This window comes from Saccopteryx bilineata, chromosome 1, assembly GCF_036850765.1.
Source record: "Saccopteryx bilineata isolate mSacBil1 chromosome 1, mSacBil1_pri_phased_curated, whole genome shotgun sequence".
Taxonomy (NCBI): Eukaryota; Metazoa; Chordata; class Mammalia; order Chiroptera; family Emballonuridae; genus Saccopteryx; species Saccopteryx bilineata.
In genome coordinates, this window is record NC_089490.1 from 351,643,395 (window position 1) to 351,664,584 (window position 21,190).

At 36.6% G+C, this 21,190-nt stretch overlaps 1 pseudogene; it reads right to left on the reverse strand.

Moving 5' to 3' along the window:
• Positions 1 to 625: 625 nt before the first annotated feature.
• On the reverse strand, positions 626 to 20,228 carry LOC136319622 (E3 ubiquitin-protein ligase TRIM22-like; annotated as a pseudogene).
• Positions 20,229 to 21,190: the final 962 nt, after the last annotated feature.

A 21,190-nucleotide genomic window follows, 5' to 3' on the forward strand; every position in this document is an offset into this window, starting at 1 on the left:
CCATGAACATGAGTGGTAGGAAATGAATGGATTGTAAACATGAGAATGTTTTATATTTTTAACGTTATTTTTTTTATTACAGATTTGTCTGTGAGCCAGATGCAGCCATCAAAAGAGCCACATCTGGCTCGTGAGCCATAGGTTCCCGACCCCTGGCATGGTTGGTGGCAGGCCGGTTTAGCCACACCCGTATTTCCCCATATATAACACGCACCCTGTTAGGAAAAATTTCTGATCTAAGAACTAGGTATGCCTTTAAAAAGTAGTTGTGGCATTTTAAATACCATAGATGGAACTGAGAATGAGGCAATACCATAATTCAGATAAATGATAGAGGAAAATATGGAGAAATGGGATGGCAGAAATATTTTTACCGACACTGCTCTATCTTTGGGAGGGATTAGATGTCTTTCACTGAGATTACAAGTAAAGGTAAATGAGTAACAAAACTTTTCTTCTAAATCAAATCAAAAACAGTGCAAATTCCAAGAATAAGTAAAAGCCCTAAAACAGGAGACAGCAGGGAAGAAATGGTCTGAATGGAGCAGTGAGCTAAGCTGCAGGAGATCAGCCCAAGGACAAGGGGCGCTACACTGCACAGAAGGGACTGAGGGAAGGAGAAGGTTCAAGAACTTGGTGGGCACAGAGCCGTAGGACATGGACAGTTCCAAGACTGAAGTATGGATAAGCAGTCTGAAAAAGTGGCATTTAGAGAACTTGCAGATGAGTGACCCATTTTATGTGATATTAAAAAATGTAACAGTGCCTGCTTCATAGTCTAAGAAAATCCTAACACAACAGGGAAGAACAGTCATATAAAGATTCAAGACTTTGGGATCAGAGGTGGAAAAGTCTTCAAAGGCACTGTACTCAGATTTATTCTGTGACCCTACAACCCAGTAGACATTTTCAGGTATAAATAGGAAGCAAATATTTGAATAATTTGCATTTGGGTTAAAAACAAATCCAGAGCTTTATTTTTTATTGAGGTCACTTGTTTTATTACATACCCTCAGGATCTAGGCAAACTTGCAAACAACCGCTTCCAAGTAATATTGCCTTGAGGAGAAATTATGGCAGCACAAGATATCAAAAGAAGAAAAATTACATGAATATATACTTCTAAACACAAAATGGTGCCGAAATATCACTTGTGTCTGTTTTGCAGAAGCAACAACTTTCAAGAAAACATGGAATGGATTCAATATCAAGTCCACTATAAAAAAAAATTACAGTCAAGTGTATTACATAGACATGTGTGTCTTGTGACACTGTGAGGAGACATACTGAGAATTGACGGGGAGGAACATGAATTACTGGGTCAGTGATGAGTAGATCATTCAAGAAATTAGGATAAAGAGAGTAGGGGAAAGATATGAGGATAAATTGTAATAAAAAGATACTTGACTTAGGATGGTGAACACAAAATACAATATACAGATAATGTACCATAGAATAGTAAATCTAAAAGCAATATAATTTTATTAATCAATGTTAACACAATAAAGTAAATAGAACTGTTGCATGTATGTATTTTTGGAAGAAACACATCAAACTGAGATCATGGGACCAAATATTAACTACACCTTCTGAAAAGAGGTCAGAATATGGTGATTTGAAAATCTGTACCCTCTTAAACCAAGAGCTTTGGACTTCTGTCCACTCTGACATGAGAAATGTTTCAGTGATTCTGTTAGTAAAGGAGAAAACACTGATACTTGTCTTTTCCTGTGAGTTAGGACAATAGAGGGGTGTCCTGTGACACTATCAATAGGTGAATGAGAGGACACTTGGCCACTCAACCTTAGATATGTTCACATCTTCAGCACAAGGTATCTATCTCTTCTTGTTAGGACTATCTCTTACTGAAATAACACCCACTCCCTCATTTTGTTCTGAACTTACAGGAATCCCGCCCCCCCACACACACACACCTTCCCCTGACTTTCCTCACCTTCCAACCCTTCCAGTATCCCACTTAGAGCTGAACTCAAATATACTCTTCAGTTTCTTGGAAACAATTTTTGGCTTCTTCAAGGTCCAGATTTTTCTCGCCCATGCTTCTAACTTTGTTTCCCTCTAAGACTACTACGTCCCTGACCTTTCCCTCCATTGATGATGCCTCCTCACTCAACCCTTTTCACTGAATAGCCTGAGGGAATGAGAGATGGAAACACTGACACAGCAACCAGAAGAAATGTATTCATGCCTAGCTTTCCATTTACCCTCTGTGTGACCTTGGGAAGAACTTCTCACAAAGTTCATGTTCCTCTTTTAAACTGAAAAAAAAAAAAGAAATAACACCATACTGTCTACCTTTTAAAAATAATATAATAGTTGATAAAAAAAATGGTTTTTTAAGTTGTTTGTTGCATGCATAAAAAGGATTTCATACAAAGAGTACTAACTGCCATCAGAGTTCCTCCAGGAAAAGAAAGAGTTGTAGGTTCAAAGATAGACGGTTATTGGAGACACTCTAGAACCTGGATACTGAGAGTTTTAGGTCATCAAGTGTGAGAAACCTGTATTAAAAGTCCAAAGGGTCCCCAAAGCCTGTTATCCCAGTACAAATGCCAAGAATAACATATGAGATAACATTCTCTGGAGAAAAATTACATAAATTTGGGGAAAGAAATGTTATCACATTCAGATTAACACTTGTCTAAATTTCTGGTGCTAGATGCTGCGAAGTGGGTAAGTCACTTTAGACAAAGGCTTCAAATTTTTTTTATATGTGAAAGTGTGTAAACAAAAACATATTGTTTATTGATCCAAGTTTAAAGCCAATATTTCTGAGAGTTGAGTCTACTTATTTATTTATTTACTTATTGCAATCCAAAGAATATCACGTAGAAAGACTTGCAGGACTGTCCTTGTAGAAAATCTGGGATACTGGCTGGTAAAGCGGACAAAATCTCACCTGTGACACGGCAGGCACCTATGAAGTATACAAACCAGAGCTGAGGCAGAAACTAAGGGTTGACCACAATGACTGAAGTCATGGAGTTCTGACACTAAAAACTCTTATTTCTAATTTCTCTATTGACTCAAACTCTGTGACTTCCCTCCAACTAAATTTCCTACCATGTCTGCCTGTCATTACTAATTTGAAACAATGTAATACTCTAAATTCCTAAGTCTTTTTTTTAAGTATTCATTGATTCAAGATTACTTTTGTGGGTATAATTCTGTCATCATACAATAAAGTAGTATGCCTGGTCTCACAAACATACATTCTGATGGCATTAATCACATCCTGGTTAGAAGAGAGACAACATAGGTCAAATGTATGGTTGTCAGATATAGAAAATTACATTGGTTAATTAAAATTTAATTTTGGACAAATAGCAAATATGCCTTAGTATAAGCATGACCTTTGCCATATTTAAGATAGTCTACTGCTAAAAAATGATGTGTTGTTTGTCTAAAATTCAAATTTAACCACACATCCCTTATTGTGTCTGGCAACCCTCAAAGAAGTGCCAAGTTCTCAGCTCTCTTACCTTACAATGTTTTAATCACTTTTTTCTTCATACCCTTTGATAAGATGGGAATAAATAGATGGTCAGAATAAGTAAATGGGGAACACTCTGTAGAGATAAGACCCAGATCCTCGATTCAGGTGTTGGCAAAATGGATAGAACATGGCCTGGGATATTGATGGCCCAGGTTCAAAACTCAGAGGTCACTGGCTTGAGCGCAGGCTCACAGGCTTGAACATGGGATCATAGACATAACATCAAGATTGCTGGTTTGAGCCCAGTGTCACTAACTTGAGCAAGGGGGTCACTTGCTCAGCTAGAGACCCCCAGTCAAGGCTCAAAGCAATCAAGGGACAACAAAAATGCTGCAACTCTGAGTTGATGCTTCTCATCTTTTTCCCTTCCTGCCTGCCCTATCTCTCGCTCACTAAAATAAATAAATTTTAAAAATTAAAAATAAATACCCAGACTATCCATTTCAGAGGACTCCTTCAAAGATATTTAGAAAGATGCTTCAAGGATCTAGAGGTGAAATATCTTTTAATGAGAGGTCTACCATTTCATTAATATATATATATATTCTTAAGAAGACCCACTTTATACATTATACCTTTTTTTTTTTATTCTAGAGACCTGAAAAGGAGGGGTAAAATGTTCTATTTATCATATACCATTCTAGGCTCTGGGGAATCAAAAATAAAAAATTCAGCATTACAAACCTCAGGATTTGTATTTTATTTTTTCTATAGGAACAAGCAAACTAACACTTCAAGCAAATGTTTCTCTGGCCTCCCTCTACTCAGTCTACTTGCCTCCTACACATGATCCCCAAATATCTCATCTATTTGTAAATATGAAATAAGTCACTAGAACCAGCAGCAGAGAAAGTCTAAAATGTACTTGACAGTTTCTCAAACATTTACATCCAATTGTGCCAATTAATATACATTTTCTCACTATCTGAAAAGTATATCTTGTTCTGAATTCTAATGTTGTATTAAACCAGTCCAGACCATATTCTCAACTTCTTTTTTAACCATCCACTTTTCCCTGGCCAGATGAGGATAGGGACAAACTGCATTGAACCATGACACAAAATATCTGGACACTCATCTTTTATTGGGCATGATAGAGAATACATTGGACATTTTCTGTGTGATGTTGAACAGAGGTGAGACACTAGGAGCCTGGGGGCAGCCTTTCATTTTAACCCCAAATAAATCTTACCAGGAAAGCCTCACTCCCCATATACATGAGTCATGTGGAATGCCTTCCCTGCCACTCTGTAAAAGAACATCAATTACACTGGCAAGTGCTCTTGCACCAAGAAAGTGGATGAGGAAGAAAAGGCATTTGAACACAAGCAGAAAGAAGAGCAGAAGAAACTCAGAGAATTAAAAGTGAAGCCTTTACATAATAGTGAAACTAAGAGACATTGACAAGAGTGTGGTGGTTACGGGGGGGAGGGGGGAATGGGAGAGGGATAGGGGGTGGGGAGGGGCACAAAGAAAACAAGATAGAAGGTGACAGAGGACAATCTGACTTTGGGTGGTGGGTATGCAACATAATTGAACGACAAGATAACCTGGACTTGTTATCTTTGAATATATGTATCCTGATTTATTGATGTCACCCCATTAAAAAAATAAAATTATAAAAAAATAAAAAAAAAAAAGAAAATGCAAAAGTTAAGTATACAAGAAAAAAAAAAAAAAAAAAAAGTGAAGCCTTTGGGAAAGGTCCCAAGGACACACTTGAGATTCATCAATCTCTCAAAAAGTAAGCTTCTCCTGTGATTGAAGCAATTAGTGGTCTTTAATTCCATTTCTGTTTTATCATCTCGATTTCTTGTCAAAATGAAGTGTTGTCTTGAAGCTTGTTGTATATTTAAGAATAAATTCTTGTAAAATATGTAAATAATTTAACAGAAGAGGAAAAGAAACAGCTTCCAGAGGGTCTTATTTCTGGCAGAGCCCCTGAGATTTCATTCTGTCCATGTGAATCTAGATAAAGATCTCCTTTCTGCTGGCCCTCAGCAGGAGTTTAGCTTATGAAGAGGAAAAACTGGGCTTTGTCTCACAGGCTTCACTAAAGAGAAGGCAGAAGGGATTTTCTGGCTAAAAAAGGAAAAAAGTATTCCAGCTCACTTGTGGCAAAGTAGAAGGTCAAAACTTTAGAATGAGAAGATGAGGGTGCTTGCAGGAATCTGTCTCTCTGCTCCCCGCTTCTCACTTCAGAAAAATAAAAAAAAGGATAATAAAAGTAGAAATGGATGAAAGAAAGCAGAACAGAAGCTTAACAATAAAAATGAGACGAAACCATGTAGTACTCTCGGCAAAGTTAATTCTTTAGTATGTTCTAGGACCTACACCAGCTCAGCACTCAACTTCTATGGTTTTATCATTTGTTGCAGATTATTCTAGCAAGAATATTTGAATAAGAACGTGAACTCCAATGATACATTTTACAGCTGGCCTGAATTCTCAGAATTTCAATTTGATCCTATAACATTTGTTAAGCTTATCCTGTATACAGGCTGTAAACTAGCCTGACCAGGCGGTGGCACAGTGGATAGTGCATCGGACTGGGATGCGGAGGACCCAGGTTCAAGACCCCGAGGTCGCCAGCTTGAGCGCAGGCTCATCTGGCTTGAGCAAAAAGCTCACCAGCTTGGACCCAAGGTCACTGGCTCGAGCAAGGGGTTACTCGGTCTGCTGAAGGCCCGCGGTCAAGGCACATATGAGAAAGCAATCAATGAACAACTAAGGTGTTGCAACAAAAAACTGATGATTGATGCTTCTCATCTCTCTCTGTTCCTGTCTGTCTGTCCCTATCTATCCCTCTCTCTGACTCTCTTTCTGTCCCTGTAAAAAAAAAAATAAAAATAAAAATAAAAAAAAAACAGGCTGTAAACTACTCAGTAGGGATAAAATCATGATTCAGAAAGTCTGGGTTCCTGCCCTTTGTAATGCAGAGTGTGTGATGGGGAAGATAATCAGTGATAGAGCTCTGTTCATTTGCAGTGACATGGTGAGTGGGTTGCAGCTATCACTGTGAAAGTTAGAATGAAATTTTAGAAATGGTTCTCCATTGCCTGGTTAGTTAGCTCAGTTGGTTAGGAGTGTCATTCTGAATCAACGAGGTTGCAGATTCTATCCCTGATCCGTGCACGCATGGGAAGCAACAAATGAATTCATGACTGAAAGGAACAACTAATGGATGCTTCCATTTAACCTTCTCTCTCTCTCCCTTCCTCTCTCTGTCTCTCTAAAAATCAAAAATTAAAACCTGGCCTGTTGGTTGGAACGTGTCCCGGGACAGAGGTGGCTGATTTGATTTTCTGGTCACAACACATACAGGAGCAGTTCAGTGTTATTGTTTCTCTCCTCCCCTCTCTGTCTCTCAATAAACAAAATATAAAATAAATAAAAATAAATGCTTTTCCACTGTGAGCCTATTGAGAAAAGTGTTCCAAACCACCATTGAATCATAAGGGTCTACCACTTAATTACCAATTTTTATTTCTAACTTAAGGAGGCCAGATGATGAATCCTTCCAAACAAAACCGGGAACAATTTTTTAAAAAATTTTCTGTTGCATGAGGTTTAAGAACACTTTTTATATATTTCTGCATCGCTCATTCTAATTCTGAAATCTATTTTTCAGTGCATGCTCTAGTTTTTATGCAATTTTAATTTCTTTTTGTTATAGTTAATGGCATGCATTGGTTTTTAAATTGGAGTTAAAGGGCAACGACTCTTGGATTGAACATAACCACAAGGCAATTAATGTTTTACAAACATCACTTTTACATAATTGTAGTTGTTTTTAAATGTAAAAAAATTATTATCTGATAAAAACACCCTCTTATTTTATTTTAAGATTGAATCATGGCTTCTGTGAGTAGGCATAAATGGAAGAATAGTCCTGACAACTTCTGTTATATATGTGGCTGTTACACACTTCAATGTCAAAGGCACAATATTTTGTCATTTGTAATATATTGCTTATTTTCAAGTTCCCCTTGGCGATCAAGACAAGAATTGGGCTCCTCATATTGTGTGTCATAATTTTGAGAAAATGCTTTGTGACTGGACAAAAGGAAAACGCAAAGGAATGTCTTTTGGTATTCCCATGGTTTGGCATGAACCTAAGGATCACAGCAGTGACTGTTATTTCTGTCAAATCCATACAAAGGGCATCGGCAAGAAAAAACGGCATATGATTGCATATTCTAATATTCCTTCAGCAATACAACCTATCCCACACTCTGAGACACTCCCAGTTCCAGTTTTCAATGATTTTATTTCTTCTAAGGACTAAGAAAGTGAACATGGTGATCAAGTGTATTTTGATAAGATGTATAAGGAAATGGTTGTAAAATCTGAAGGGTCTTCTTCTGATGCCAAGCAATCATTAACCCCTCAGCAGTTTAGCCACCCCAAATTGAATGACTTAGTAAGAGATTTGAGCCTATCAAAGAAAGCAGCTGAGTTAGCCTCTAGGCTTCAAGAAAAGAATGTACTTCACTGGTCAGCTAAAGTATCCCATTTCAGGAAGTGTGAGAAATTTTTGTGGACTTTTTTTCCGAAGACAAACATGTTTTTACTGTCATGATATCAGTAGTCTTCTCAGCCAGCTAGGTGTAACCACTTACAGTCCAACAGAATGGTGGCTATTTCTTGACAGCTCTAAACTTAGTATGAAATGTGTTCTCCTACACAACAGTAATGTTTATGCAAAGGTTCCAATTGGTTATTCAACTCATCTTGCAAGAAGATTATAATGACATAAAAACTGTCATTGACCTTCTGAAGTATAAGGAGCATAACTGAATCATCTGAGCAGGTCTTAAATTGTAAATTTCCTGCTAACAACAGAGAGGTTTCACTAAGTATCCTTGCTCTGTGTTTGTGCGACAGCCAATCTCGGTAGAAACACTGGACACAGAAGGAGTGGCTGAAACGTGAAGCTCTGGAAGTAGGGATGCAAAATATTGTGAATGAACCTGTAGTTAATCGCTACAGGATCATTTTCCCCCCACTTCACATCAAACTTGGCTTAATGAAGCAGTTTGTTCAGGCTTTGAATAGAGAACCTGAATGCTTTCAACATATTATTTCCGCTTTTCCTGCCTTGTCTTTTGAGAAGATAAAAGTAGGTGCATTTGATGGACCTCAAATTCGAACCCTTATATATGACAAAGACTCTGCTAAGAAGATGAATAAGGAGGAAAAAGAAGAATGGCAGTCTTTCGTGGCAGTTACAAAGAACTTCCTTGGCAAAAAAAGCAGAAAACAATGAACTTCTGGTTCAAAGATGCTGTTGGCTTTCCATGACATTGGATGTAACATGAGCATTAAGATTCACTTCCTGAACAGTTACCTTGATAAGTTTTTTGAAAATCTTGGAGCTGTTAGTGATGAGCAGGGAGAACGCTTTCATCAAGATCTGAAAATGATGGAAGAGCATTATCAGGGGTGATGGGACAGAAATATGATGGCAGACTACTGCTGGAGCATCAAACGAGATTGTCCTCAATAAGTACACAAACACAAGAGCTATAAACACAAATTTTTGCCTGAATAAAATATGTTTTGCACAAATTTTATGATTAAAATAAGTGTTTGGATATGTTCTATTAATATTTTGAAATTGTAGACAAATTTTAATGCAATCATCTTTTAGTATATTTACTTCATTATATAAAATATTATATTTTCACAAACATGATGCTCAAGAAGACATTCTACTTCATTATGTTAAACTAAATGTTGAAAATTTTACAATAAGATAAAAACACAAAATCTTGAATTGCAAAAACCTGTACCTTACAGAGAAAAACTAATGTCAGTTTTGAGATCGGCATACTCAAATTAGGTAAGAACAAGTATTTTTGTGGATGCAGCAAAAATTTTCCTCCCCAGTGTAATGTTAGAGGCTGTCAGTGACATGTTACCAGCAAGTAGGAGACAGGAAGAGAATATTGGTTAACAGATAGTGCTCTTCAGTGATAGCCTTTTTTGTGAGTAATACTCAACCTCCATAATTGTCTACTTTTCTCATTTGATACTCTAAGTATCATCAATCAAAAGCAAAACTGAAAAATTTTAAAAGTAGAAAAGAAGGTGAAAGTGGTACATTACAGAGTACTATAATTAAATAGAATAACAATTTAAAAAGTTTCATTTTTAAAAAAAATTATAATTTAAGCATTCTTATTCCCTTATTGCATTTACACCTTGTTATGAAACATTTTCTCCCCCTATGTGTTTCAGATGATGCAGCTACAAGATGGCGGAAGCTCCAGACAGGCGTTCCTGGCTGACAAGACTGCACAGCTAGGTGTTCTTCATACGATAACTCATATGAGACACAAACTGCCAGTGAATGGCAATATATTCAGATTAAAGCACTGAATTTTGGGATTTTGTTTGTAACTTAGAGAAAAGTAAGCTAATCTTGTCTTCTAAACTCTTCCTGATTCACGTATGTGTATGAGGCAGGAACTGGAATTTATACAGGCATAATTGGCTAAGCTATCTTGAAAGTTTTAGTGTTAAAGGTATGAATGAAGTGATTTCTAACCATTAAAATCATAATTTTTTATATTTTTATAATAGTCATGTAAATTTTTCACAAATTACATTCTGAGATCTGTCATTTATTCCTTAATCATCTTAATCATAATACAATACTCTCATTGAGTAACTTTCTTCACCCAGTCTTGCACCCAACATGAATAAGATTGATGAGGCAGGAAGGTACCTTCCCTATGTGTGTCTTACTGTCTCTGATTAATTAAAACATATTGTTATGGTGAGTAATTTTAAATAGAAAGATATGAAGTTATATCTCTATGGATATCATTTTAATTGCATTGAACATGCTGATGATAATTATGTGGTCATAATCACATTCTAGTATTATTAGTGTTTATATAAACTCTGCTGACAAATTTTAACCAACAATTTTTTTCCTAATCTCCTTTGCTCCTGAGATGTACTCATATACTTACCTCAATGCCTCTTCTTTATCAACACCACCATACTAACCACATTGCTTTCTGTGCCCTGTGTTTTTTCAGTCTGGAAACAGTTAAAAATCAAAGTGCAAGAATTGCCCTTTCATTAAATTCCTGTTCAATAGTAGATAGATCTAGAGGCTAAAGAGAACACAGAGCCCTAAGGAGCATGTATTATGCCCTGTGTTTTACAACATAATATGCTGAAATGTGGACCACAGCAAGGTGGTTAGCTCCGGGGATGTACTTTAGGTGATGGGAGAAGGATGATGGTTCATTCAGGTTTCATGCTGGCTAATGCTTCCTTTTACCCTGAAAAGCTCTTACTTCCTCACTGGTATCCCTCCACCTAAAATCTCATATTTCAAAAGATGTCCTCAGTACATTAGTACCCTTCATCCTGATATCTAAACTTCTCTTGAACCTCTGACTTCCTCCAATATATTTCAGGTGAATTTTTTTATGCTTTCTTCACAGACAAGTTCAAAGATGTTTTCTTTGTAGCTGCTATTTTTAAATACTTGATTGGTCTAAGACTTGAAAGCTATAGCAGCCTTACCTCAGCCTACTCAGCAATGTATATGTTACATAGTGGTTTAAATTTTGAAAGAAAGGGATATCTTGTAGGTAAAAGTGCAGGACCTGATAAAGAGTCAGCTTTACATCTCTTTGTTCACATTCTGGAACTTTGCATCTTATACAAATATCTCATACAAAGTCTGAAGGGAACATTTTGTTCTCTGGGGCTCTGGATGTGAGTTTGTTTCAGTGATTCAAGGTGAAGGCAAGAGTAAATCTTGAATATGAAATTTGTGTAAGGCACACACCCTAGCCTGTTCCTGCATACTCCACATAAAAACACTTCACACCTGACCAGGCAGTGGCACAGTGGTTAGAGCATTGGACTGGGATGCCGAGGACCCAGGTTCGAGACCCATAGATTGCCAGCTTGAGCACAGGTTCATCTGGTTTGAGCAAAGCTTACCAGCTTGGACCCAAGATTGCTGGCTCAGGCAAGGGATTTCTTGGTCTGCTGAAGGCCCACGGTCAAGGCACATATGAGAAAGCAATCAATGAACAACTGAGGTTTCGCAACGAAAAACCAGTGATTGATGTTTCTCATCTCTCTGTGTTCCTGTCTGTCTGTCCCTATCTATCCCTCTCTCTCTGTCCTTAAAAAAATAAATAATCTTCTTTAGCTATTAGAGAAATGCAAATCAAAATGGCAATGAGATACCACCTCACACCTGTTCGATTAGCTGTTATTAGCAAGTCAGGTAATAGCAAATGTTGGAGAGGCTATGGAGAAAAAGGAACCCTCATACACTGTTGGTGGGAATGTAAAGTAGTACAACCATTATGGAAGAAAGTATGGTGGTTCCTCAAAAAACTGAAAATAGAACTACCTTATGACCCAGCAATCCCTCTACTGGGTATATATCCCCAAAACTCAGAAACATTGATACGTAAAGACACATGCAGCCCCATGTTTATTGCAGCATTGTTCACAGTGGCCAGGACATGGAAACAACCAAAAAGCCCATCAATAGATGACTGGATAAAGAAGATGTGGCACATACACACTATGGAATACTACTCAGCCATAAGAAATGATGACATCGGAACATTTACAGCAAAATGGTGGGATCTTGATAACATGATATGAAGCGAAATAAGTAAATCAGAAAAAAACAGGAACTGTATTATTCCATACGTAGGTGGGACATAATAGTGAAACTAAGAGACATTGATAAGAGTGTGGTGGTTACGGGGGGGGGAGGGGGGAATGGGAGAGGGATAGGGGGTGGGGAGGGGCACAAAGAAAACAAGATAGAAGGTGACAGAGGACAATCTGACTTTGGGTGGTGGGTATGCAACATAATTGAACGACAAGATAACCTGGACTTGTTATCTTTGAATATATGTATCCTGATTTATTGATGTCACCCCATTAAAAAAATAAAATTATAAAAAAAAAAGAAAACTAATAGTATGTTACATTGGAATAAAAGTTTTCTTTAATTTTAAAATTAAAAATAAATAAATAAATAAATAAAAATAAAAAATTAATAAAAAAACACTTCATACACTGAGCCCTCCACTCTACTTTTATTGTCAATGAGATAAATAGATCAAAAACAGACTATGCTAACAACCACTGTATTATTTATTTTTGCATTAACCTCCAGACGATAAATCATCTGTTCTTCTTTCTCAAGTGTGTGAATAAAAAGTGGGATAAACACTTGAAAACAAATAGGGCATAAAATACATCGATCCTTAAAACAATTAAATCTGTCTAGTGAATCATTCTAATTACTCAAGTGCAAAGATCTGTCTGTATTTCAGAGTCTGGACATAAGATCCCGCCAAGGCTTGCGTGAATGTTTCCTGAAGAATCAACTTTCTTTCTTTCCACGGAGGGGGTGGAGGGAGGGGGTGATGAGAGTACAAACTTGTCCAACTGTTGAGGATGGCATAGTCTGTCTTCCCACTGGAAAGAGTGAGGTCAATAAGAAGTAAACAATAAAAAACATAAGTATGTCTTAGCTTAGAGCATGTGTGGTGTGAGTGTATGTGTGTCTGTGTTTATCAAAAGCAAGGACTGAGTAGTTTAGACAGTGATGTCAAGGTCCTAAAAAATGTTGTATATAAAAATTAAGGTGGATTTTTTCCTTGAAATCATATAATTCATTTTTATTGGGGGACTGGTATTCCAGTAACTGAAAAGACATAAAATCACTAGAATTCATTTTGAATATTTTAAGAGTATTGCTAATAAGTCATACCTTCAGTTATCATAGCAATCTGGCAATTGCTATGCAGTGATAAACTAAAAATTAAGACCAATTTCACACACACACAAACACACACTTATAAAAGTCAACCATGAAATTCCTTGTTTCATCAAAGATCATCCAAACTGATGAATTTGGCTATCCTTATGAACAAGTAAAAATGAGAACAGATAATAATTGATTAAATAAAACATTTATTAATTAATTACATTTATTCATTTTTTTCATTTATTTATTCAAATGCCTACATGTCTGAAAAAAGAGTTGGGAATAAGAATGCCAGAAAACAAGGTGATCCCATAAAGTTCTGAATTGGTAGAAACATGCATTGCAGAAATAATGCCCCTGTTATCTTATTGGAGGAGAAAAACTGGCTTTTCTTTTTGTTCCTGAAAACCTTCACCTCCCTGAAAAAGTAAGACTGACCTGGGCACAAACACTTAACTATAGTTGTGTGACGGAGGACAATCTGACTCTGGGCGAGGGGTATGCAACATAATTTAATGACAAGATAACCTAGACATGTTTTCTTTGAATATATGTACCCTGAATTATTAATGTCATCCCATTAACATTAATAAAAATTTATAAAAAAAATGAGTCCAGCTATTCTTCTTCTTATACTTATAATATTAGTGTGAATAACAGCTTTTTAAAGTAAGGCAAACAATCCAAACTGAAATTCAACTTCAGTGAAATATATACTTACTGCACCAAAATGAAAAAAAAAAATTAGACTAGGTACCTCTACAGAAACATTTAAATTTCAATTAGATAAAATTGAAAGAAAGTTGTAAATGTTTTCTCAAAGTTATTTTATTTCTTAAGCCAAAGCAAAAACAATAATGTTGAAAGTGAACTAATATGTATTATTAAAATTATTTATTTCAGTGACAGTGTGAAGTAAAGAAAAAATGAATAGACAACATAATTGTTACTAATGACAGAAGTTATTAAAACATTGTTTTTAATTTTACAATAATACATCAGGTAAATTTTATGTATTTTTTTTTCTAAATGAGAAACTGAACCTGATAGACTTTAGTGTACTTGATTAGAGCCAATGTGTAGAAACAGCAGATTTATAAAAAAATTTACTATCTCACACACACACACACATACACACAGGCTTATCTATCACCAGCAGATATGAGTAGTCTTGAGAACAGCAAAGAGGTATCTGGGATTTGAAACATGAGACTTCAGTAAAAGTACTCTCTTGACCTGAGGGTACTTGTGCCCTACTGTCCTCAAGGTACCTACTTGTTTTATGAGCTACTGACACAAATTATATTTTTGGTAATTAGTAAAGAAAATATTTATTAAGTTGAGACAGTTACATGTTTTATATTTAATGACTTTTTCCTTTTCACAATGATCCTAACTATGCTATAATTGTTAAACAAAGACTATTTTAATAAAATAAAATGAAATCAGCATTCAGTTATTTTACTGAAGGATGCATGGCACTTATTTGAAGAAACTAGATTTTAGCTCAGACACTGTGGACATAAAACTTCCATTCTTGCCTGACCTGTGGTGGCGCAGTGGATAACGCATCGACCTGGAAATGCTGAGGTCGCCGGTTCAAAACCCTGGGCTTGCCTGGTCAAGGCACATATGGGAGTTGATGCTTCCAGCTCCTCCCGCCTTCTCTCTCTCTCTCTCCCTCTCTCTCTCCTCTTTAAAAATGAATAAAGAAAAAAAGAAAAAAAAAAAAAAACTTCCATTCTTAGTCCATATTATTTATACTATTTTCTCCACTAATTGATTATAAAGGACCATCAGTGGTAAATCAACACACCCCTGAGGACTTATTCTGTAGTGAATGACTTCTATGCAAGGTCTTGAATAATATATAAAAGTTGTTGAAAACTTTTTATTCTTCTCATTGGCAGAGGAAATGAGATTGTAAAAACTAGGCAGAGGTGTCACCTTCATACTGGCCTTTTTTATGACGCATTACTCATTTACCTAGGGATTATTCAGCATGGTGAATTAAGAGTCCATACTAATGATAACAAGATACTGGGGAAAATATAACACAAGGCAAATTGTACACTCTATTGTTGAATAAAGGATGTTGAAACGAAGAATAGGGGACACAGCAAGGCAAAGTTGGTGACAATGCAGCTGATAAGTGTAGTGCATTTAGTGTACCCAATGCTGGAGGAACTTCAAAAAAGTGTCTGAGGGAGTAAGAGGTTTAAGAACTTGAGAATTCAGTGTCATGGGGCCAGTACATTCCATAGGATTGAAATATGAATAAATTTACCAAGAAAAGAAATATAAATTTATAGATGAGAAACCCATGGTTTGTCACATTCAAATATAAACTAGTGCCAGCATTGAAGTAAAACCCCAACACAATAAGGAGGAACATTCAGGGAGAGGGTTATGTTCAAGAGATGGAAGGAAGGAAGCAGAATCCGCAAAAGCCTTATATTCAAAGAGATTCAGTAATCCTTATCCCAGTAGCAACATTTACGTTAATATCTAGAGCAGGGGTCTCAAACTCAACTCAGCATGTGGGCTGCAGAGCAAGATCACAGCCTTTCGGCAGGCCGCACTAGGTCTACAAAAGGCAATTGTTACGCAACACTTTTCTCACTGCAGTTGAAAACAAAAAAAAAAATCAATACAACAAGCACAATCGTACATGCAGTTTACTCAGTGTCACAAAACGACCAGAAACTGTAGTTCGCATCACAACTGCTGTTAACTAAGCTAATATCTAGCTAGGATGCTAGAGAAATGAAAAATACAAGTAGGCCCCTAGGCTTACTTAATTTTATCCAAAATATTTTGAACTTCGTGGATTAGTCTGCAGGCCGCACAAAATTGTTCGGCGGGCCGCATGCGGCCTGTGGGCCGCGAGTTTGAGACCCCTGATCTAGAGTAAAAGTGTTGAAAAATATTAATGTTAAGTCTAACAAAATACATCATATTTAATTCAGGACATTTTTCACCATATATATTCAAGATCCAGACATATTTTTTCTTTACACATCTACCCACCAGTAATGATTTCATGATGTAATAAATAGTCATCACAGTATACCAAATTTATCATAATCACCATTCTTATGCTGAAAATATACCCAATATATGAGACATCTCACTGGTCTCTGATCTGTAGAAGTTTCCTTGGATATATCCTTGTGAAGATCTGGGTCACATAAACTGTAGAAAAATTACAGAGTTTAGTGAGAAATATGTTGTACCTTTTTGTGACATTGTGAGAGAGATCTTTAGAATAAAATGAGTGGTAACTGGACACAACTGTGTGGTTCTTGGCGAGAAGTATAATATTGCAGAAATATATATAATATGTATGTGTGTGTTAAAAAAAAAATCTGGTCTCAAGATATAAGACCTGGTCAAATGTAAAGTTCTAAAAGACGATGAGGACAGAGTAGCTTCATGGTGCTCTGGTTTGTGTTACCCCAGAAGCAGCACACATCTGTCAGCCCTGAAAAGATAAAATTCATAATATTAAATATAAGCAAAGGAGTCAGCACTAAAATCTATTTTCTCTCTACATCAGGGGAAAGTCTGGGGTTTGTGTGAAGCAGTATACACGGGAATGAGAGGTAAACAAGACAGCTAACCACTACACTTTATATATGACCATATCTTCAGTATATAATATCCAATTTCCTTGTTCCCTCTATCCACTAAAACTAAAAACTGAACCCTCCCCTCTCTTCAACACCCACCAACACAGGAATCTCACAGCCACCCACTTGTTTGGCATTCATAATCTTTAAACACTTGCAGTATCCATCTCAAGTCAGGAACTTAAAACCATCTTCTTTGTTACCTGCAGAGTTTTTGGCTTCTTTAGAATGAAGGTCTTACTCATAGAAATGACAAAAATGGATGCCAATGTCTCTGAATTTTGGTCTCTTTAAAACCACTGATTTCTCTCTATTCACTTCATTGAGCAATTCTGTGCCTTTCATGGAGACCCAGAGGAAGAAGACACTAGACTCCTGACTTTGGACCAGAGGAAATGTGCTCATGTCTACTCTTCCAATTGCTTCCTGTGTGAACTTGAGAAGTCATTGACCTATCAGAAGCACAGTTTATTTCTTCCAATATGAAACTAACCTCTCCCTCTCTCCCTCCTAAAAATCTTATGAAATTACATGCAACAGTAGATTTTTATAAATGCAAAATTTGGTACCTTAAACAAATTTATTCAAGGAAAAGTCATAGTATGGCTTTAGAGTTCAGGCATATGACAAGAGAGTGAGATTATAGACCTGCATTCCTGATTGTTTGAGATATATAGGTGTGGGAATGCTGTCTAAAGAGTACCAAGACCTTTACATTCTATTGCCCAGTAGAAAGGCCCCCAGAACAACATCTGAGATTTAAAGTTTGTGGAAAAAAATATAACACTTGGAAAAGATGATTTTATGAACACTATACTATTAGTACTCTAAATTTCATGTGTTTAGAAAAGATTGATGCAGTCAAGTATTTATGAAAATTTAGATACAAAAAATTCCCTTCCATTTGACTTCAAAATACATGAACAAGATTGCTCAGTACTTTGCACCAGGGCCAAATTAGTCCTTGATATTCAAGTTTGCTTTTGGAAAATAAAGTGAACTATATAGAAAGATCCATTCTTATTTTTCTAGGGAAGAAATTTAAATATAAAAGAGTAGCTTCCAAATGTGAGTTCTTAGCATGTAGAGTAGATACAACAGACACACCGTAGATAAAGCAGCTATAAAATATGGAAACTTGAGCTCAACACAGATACGGTAGGAGACTAAAACTTATGAAGTCACACGGATCTGGTACTGAAACAATTTATCACAATCTGCTACTGACCCAAACTCTGCAACTTCCCCCCTACTGGAGACCTTGGTCCATTCTCAAATGTTATAGAACACTGAACAAATGATATATGAATTGAATTTCATTTTATTAAGTGAGAGATGGGAAAGCAGAGAGATATGCACCCCAAATGAGATCCACCCATCAATCGCCCTAACAGCAATGCTCTGCCCATCTGAGGCCACGGCTCTATGCTCAACAACTGTCCAATTTTAGCACCTGAAGCAAGAGCATGGTGCCATCATCAGCACCCAGGGCTAACTTGCTCGAACGATTTGAGCTGTGGCTATGGTAGTGGAACAGAGAGAGGGAGATAAGGTAGAGAGGTAGGAGTGGAAAAGCAAATGGTCACCTCTACTGCATGCCCTGACCAGAAATCAAACCCCGGACTTCCACAACCAGGCAAAGACTCTATCACTGAGCCAACTTGCCAGGGCTATGAACAGAAATTTAAACTATAATTGCACTCATATTTTCCTGCCCTGAATAATATTTCATTCTAATTAGTCACCTGATAATTTTAATACCTTTAATCTCTTTTAACAGCACAAATAGACCATCTCTAGTCTCTCACACATACCTTCCATGATGCCATTCACATCTGTTGGGCAGATAAAATACATTATGCCCACTTTGTTAAAGATGGAGCTGCCCATATGGAAGCCCGTCTCCCAGGTGATGATATTAGTTGCCCTTATGCTTGGAATGGGCGTAATTATATTAATGTGTTTTGGGGGCAGGCTGTGGGCAGGCAGGATCCTTGTAGCCTGGGGCTTGGTTTTAGGACTAAGCCTTTCCCACCCTTTTTGATGTGGGATGTTACAATCCCATCATACCTCAGATAAGTGACTTTGTATTAGAGACTTCCTATTTTGTATATTAGATTAAAGGTTTTAATTTCTGCACTATAAAGTGGGGCAGACATGGAGCTTGCTCTCTTGGTTCCTGAGATTAGCAGTAGAAGAGAGAGGAGAGAGCAGAGAGAGGCCACATGGAGGAGGCTAGGAGAGGCAGCCAAGATGGCAGAGTGCTGAGAGAGAAGCCAGTCTGTACAGAGTTTTTGTAGAGAGAAGGAGATGGAAAACAAAGGAGAATGAGGCTAGTGAGCTAGATACTTTTGATTCTAGGAAACTCGGATGATAAGTCTGTAGCTTTGTGAGCACTGAATGAGTGGGTTTTGGAGCTCAGTGTGTGTTTTTACATGCCCACTGGGTGCAAGCTAGGATTAAAGATGATGACCCACCAGTTCATGGCTCTGTTGTTTCATTACCATCTGTCTGTATCCAATGTAAACCTGCATAGGCCAGGCGGCTGTGATAGTGGCTGTGACCACGGGCCATACAACATCCTAGGGAGAAAACAGAAAAAAATGAGTCAAGAAGATATGTCCTTCTCACTAACAAATATTCATCACACTCTCACCACCTCCTCCTCATGTAGCGGAAATAAAGAGATTCCCAATATAAAAGTCAAAAAGGTCAATATTTCCAGGAGACTTCTATGAAGTTATCAGGTTTTCTAAAATATAGAAACAACTTTGACCCCCATGGAAGAACAGCATAATGCTTTTGGTACCTAGAAATAAAACATACTCATGAGGAAAGCATGAGGCCCATAACTTTTATCCCTAAAGTACATAAAGATATTTATGAGATGACTTGAACGAGTCATGGTTTATTCATTCATTCAACATAAGTATAAAGTGATGAACCATTACTTGAATGAATTATGCCAGGCAGGGAGTGTCAAAGATGAGCAATAGTCCTAACATTTCTCAAGAGGTGTATATTGTTTCTCCTGAGGGTCCAAGTAAGGATGTGTACTACAGTAGGTGTTTCTCAAGTCTCTCTTCATTTTATACAAAATCTATGTGACCTCATGCACTCCCTAAAATTAACACACACTCGTGCAATTGATTTCCAAGTCTTTACTTTTACTCAATTTTATCTCTCAATACAAGATAATAAATTCCCTAAGAAAGTATTCATAGGAACAAGTAACTGAGAATGTCTCATCTGTACCTTGCTCTTCACCAATCATACTGTCTCCTCTCTTACCCACTTTATCCATGTTACCAATAGCACTCAGTCACTATCCTAAACTCCACCATATCTACCTGCATTTCAGTCTCTACCAGTCCAGTTTAGTCCACATTGATAACAATTTTTTGTCATCTCAACTGCTTTATCATCAGAGACGTATTTGTCTGAATGGGTATGTAAGAATTATTTGGTCCCTTTTATCTCAGAATAACTTCTTTCATGATACAAAAAGCTAGGCCACCCATGGATCTACATGTGCAAAAAAATTGCTTTGGTCCCTGTATTAGGTCTCTTTTGTTACATATAACAAAAACAATTTAAAGATGATGAAGTATAGAAGAGAAATTTGGGTGACAGTTATAACTTTAATCAAAGGTTAAGTTTGAAACTCAAATATCTTCTTCAGGCTTGGTCTATGTCATTCTCCTAATTCCATTCTCTGTATATTGATTTTATCTGAATCTCTTTATATAAATTTCAGAAAAAATAAACCTTGTTTTTTAAGTTATTTTATATAATTCTTTGTTCTGCATTGGATCAGGAACTTGTATTAAAATATCACTGTGTTGTTGCTGAAATAATATAAAGCAATGTTGGAAGCAAGTATACATTTTTAATTATAATTAATTCTGTATCAATTTGAAGTAAATAATGATAACACAGAGTGCATACTGTAATTAGAAGAGCAATAACCACAAAAATAAAAAATAGTAAAAAACACTTATACTAGATATATCAAAAAAAGCTGGTCAATGAGAAAGAGAACAATAAAAATTTATTTTCACATACAATGTATAGAAGCAAATAACAATATTAAAGAAATAGAACTACAACACCAATTATTGTAAATGCAATTCTGTTATTTAACCATTTAAAAGGCAGAGATTGTTGGACTGAACCAAAAATATCTTTAATTTTCTTTTTAAGTGAGAAGAGCGTAGATAGAGAGAAAGACTCCCACATGTGCCCCAACCTGTATATACCCTAAAC